At 40.0% G+C, this 4,070-nt stretch overlaps 1 long non-coding RNA gene across 1 annotated transcript; it reads right to left on the bottom strand.

The window, feature by feature from the left end:
• Positions 1–525: 525 nt before the first annotated feature.
• LOC149979863 (uncharacterized) lies at positions 526–3,177 on the bottom strand. Its single transcript, XR_016484279.1, has 2 exons — positions 3,078–3,177; positions 526–2,777 (listed from the first exon to the last, which is right to left on the bottom strand). It is a non-coding gene; the product is annotated as an uncharacterized LOC149979863 (long non-coding RNA).
• Positions 3,178–4,070: the final 893 nt, after the last annotated feature.

Below are 4,070 nucleotides of genomic sequence, written 5' to 3'. Positions count from 1 at the left end.
GATTGATGAATTAAGGTGACTGATTAATTAGGAACTCCCCTCACATGGTTGACTAGGTTTTAATTGAACATGAATTGAAAGGAAATAATAATAAAAAACAATCTGACACATGGCCTTTGAGTTTTATACCCCTGATTGATTTAGACAAATGTTTCAGGTTGTTTTTTATGAGAGAATAGGCAGGCTGTCATGGTGTCCAGCTAGAAACAGACAATGGAAGAAGAGAGATTGAGAGATAACTATTTTGTTTAGATAAAAGTTGTCTAAGCTGTTTGACTTGTCAGAAATATTGCAGTTTGATCAGTCAGAGGTTTATTTTTTACAGGGGTGGAAAAAGTACCCAATTATCATACTTGTAAATGTAAAGATACCTTAATAGAAAATGACTCAAGTAAAAGTGAAAATCACCCAGTATAATACTACTTGAGTTAAAGTCTAAAGGTATTTGGTTTTAAATATACTTAAGTATCAAAATGAAAAGTAAAAATAATTTCGAAGTCCTTATATTAAGCAAGCCAGACGGCACCATTTTCATGTTTGTTTTATTTTACGGACAGCCAGGAGCACACTCCAACACTCAGACATAATTTACAAATTAAGCATTTGTAAAGATCAGAGGCAGTAGGGATGTCCAAATGTTCTCTTGATAAGTGGGTGAATTGGACCATTTTCCTGTCTTGCTCAGCATTCAAAATGTAACGAGTACTTTTGGTGTCAGAGAAAATACATGGAGAAAAAAGTACATTATTTTCTTTACAAATGTAGTGTAGTAAAAGTAAAAGTTGTCAAAAATATAAATAATGAAGTCAAGTACAGATACCCCAAAAAACGACTTTAGTAAATATACTTTAAAGTACTACTAAAGTACTTTACACCACAGATTTTTTTATGACTGAGAGAATGTCATCAATAATTGTTTAATTTTTTATTTTTTTTACAGTGTAAATATTCTGAAATAGCTCTCTTCCTACTGAGAAATTACAATCTATATGAATTGGCTAAGATTATGTAAAACTGATGGAAACGTTGCATTTTTCATAGTGACTTTTCAGAATCCAGACAGGAGTCACTTCCTCATCTTGACACAGACTAGAGTAAATCTAGAGATTCATGTTGGCACGTCAGTCACATTTGATCAATATTAAACAGATTTTGGAAGTACATTGAGGTATTTTCTGTTTGTCTGTGGGGATAAGTGAGGTATATCTTGGACAGGGTTGGGGCTGCGATGGTATGTCTTGGACAGGGCTCGGACTGGGACTTTGGCAGTGCTAGATGAGCGGGGTATGAAGTTTTGCGACTATTCTATCGGTTCAGTCAAACCCAAGTAAAGTAAAGATTTCATATAGTGTTTGAAACTAGGTCTGGTCAGAGGGACACAGTAATGCTATGGTCTGGCAATGGTCCATACTCCACATCCAGCAGGTCATATTGCTTGACAGTGTGGAATTTTTCAACTGGTTATATCAGGTAAACATATGATGGACGGCGCTGAACCAAACACTCCTTTATCATCTGAGGGTGATGATGAGCTATGCGTCTGTCGACACCACAGTAACAGTCCCAGAATGCCCTTTGGCACACTGTACTGTATTCAGCTTCATGTCATTATGGGGTGTTGTGCAATCGGTGAGTTCCTTCCAAAGGGCAGCTTCTAATTACACAATAAGGCCTGAGGGGCTGCGGTATATTTAGCATCAGGGGCCCAAACTACCTAGTTTATAATTGTTTTTCTATACCTCTTCCGAACCAATCAGCAACAATTTTATTTTAGTTGCTTTTTCGGGATCACATAAAAGCACAATCACTGGTTAGTTGGATGGAAGGGAAAAGTGGTTGAATATTTAAATCCTGTTGTAAAACACACTTGAAATCAATCTTAATTCAGAAAGCCATTGATATAAGATATATATTCTGGCATTAATATGTGTATTATGTAAATCAGTTATAGTTTTCTGGGGGTATCCCGGCCCGTACTGAGCCATGGTTTCTTCACTCACTGTTGAACCAGTTCTGTTTGTTTGGGCTCAGGTCCAACCCAGTGCTCATTTCCACACATTCTTAATAGAAGTCCTTCAGTCTTTCCCCATATCTGCTTTCCCCATTTGAACCCAGATCCGTTTTCTTTTTCTGCTTACTCAGAGCTTCCTCATCCTGCAAAGAATCTTTAGAAAGCAAAACTCGTTCCAACTCTTTTTCAATCTCACAAAGTACATATAAATGAAAATAGCTCCTTTAAAGTTTAACGACAGGTCATCTGCAATATTAACTTCATAGTAGAGTAGCATGATGCCAGACTCTTCTGCCTAACTGGAACCACACACGCACGCGCGCGCACACACACACACACACACACACACACACACACAGTAAAATTATACTTGCCAGGGACTTTGGCTCTGTTATTGGACTCCTGATGGTTGTTCTGTGGGGTCTCCTGAACATTTCTGGTCTTTTTCTGGTGCATTTTGTGCTGAGGGGCAGACGAGGTCAGGTCTGTGACCCCTGACTTCTGTGACCCCACTGACCCTTTGTTTTCTTCTCTCTTACTGGCTGGGGCCTTGCTGTCCTCAATCTGACTTGAATGGCTCTTGCTTCGTTTGAGCTTCCCTAGCTTCCCGTTCTCTTTCACAGCGTGGTCTTCGCTGTCTGTGGACCGGCTGCCGTTGCGCCCATTCTTCAGGTGTTCCCTGGTCCTCCTCCTCACAATCTTCTCTTGGCTTCTGGTTTTGCTTGGAGGAACAAATGAGAGGATGGACACGACTACACCATGGTGCCTGCACAGAAGACAATTAACTTAAATGGCAAGATATCCAATCCATTCATACCCATAACAGGCTACTAAACCAATAAAATACATCACTTTCGACAAGCATTGTTTCTGAAATAACCTACTGTATGCTAAAACAGAGACTCCTGAGAGGCAGAGTTTTATGTGTCCTGTGTTTTGTTTCTGAAAGCATGACTATGCAGAACATTAAAAACAGGAATTGGAACATTTCCCCCAAAAATGTTTGATGAATGAGTTTAGGAAAGTTGTTGCCTTGTAGACAGTCCTTTATTTCCTTGCTTTATACCATTGCCAGGGTTCTGGTCTGGATGCAGACTGAGGTTCTCTTGTGTGCCATTGTTCAGCGGTTGCCAGGAGCTGTATGGGTTTTGGAGACTTTTACATCTGAAAAGGATGAAAAATACACTTTGATCATGACTTTCCACAGTAGGTCAGTCAATGGGAACATAGTGGGTGAAGTCATTGCTCAATGTCATGAGACATTAACATCGATTCAGTTTTCTGTCAGTCGGTATTCAGGTTTTTATAGTAAACATAAAACATTGTTATAGCCATGTTTTTTGTAGACTAGAGGTTATTAAGCTGATATTTATTTTTCAGATAATAGGCTGTAAAGTCCCTAAAAAATACATTTCAGCTATTTTTTGGTAATAATTGATTGATTGGCTGGTGTGTGTTTTTATTACTTGAGAACTCTAACCAAAAATTCCTATAAATGGCAATAAATAAACTTGCTGACCATAATGTGTAGTCTTAGAGGTCGAGCTGACATTACATTTGTAGTCTTACTCCACCATCTGACAGAGGTTGAAAACTCACTTATAGCAGGGCACCCTCCCCAGTCAACCAGGTGAGGCTGAAGCAGCTCTTCTTGCCCTGCTGGAATCCAGAGGTGTATTGGTACTCACAGCAGCAGCTAATCTATGAGATTCTCTGGTCTGATGAAACCAAGATTTAACTATTTGGCCTGAATGCCAAGCATCACCTCTGGAGGAAACCTGGCTCCATCCCTATGGTGAAGCATGGTGGATGCAGCATCATGCTGTGGGGATGTTTTTCAGGAGCAGGGACTGGGAGACTAGTCAGGATCGAGGAAAAGATGAACAGAGCAAAAGTACAGAGAGATCCTGAGGAAAACCTGCTCAAGAGCGCTCAGGACCTCAGACTGGGGCATAGGTTCACCTTCCAATAGGACAATGACTCTAAGCACACAGCCAAGACAATGCAGGGTTGGCTTCGGCACAACTCTCTGGATGTCCTTGAGAGTCACAGCCAGAGC

The sequence above is a fragment of the Oncorhynchus mykiss genome, chromosome 11, assembly GCF_057628025.1.
Source record: "Oncorhynchus mykiss isolate SJ-2025 chromosome 11, ASM5762802v1, whole genome shotgun sequence".
Lineage (NCBI taxonomy): Eukaryota > Metazoa > Chordata > Actinopteri > Salmoniformes > Salmonidae > Oncorhynchus > Oncorhynchus mykiss.
The sequence above is the reverse complement of the archived record's forward strand: the minus strand, read 5'-3'. Positions and strand labels throughout refer to the sequence as shown.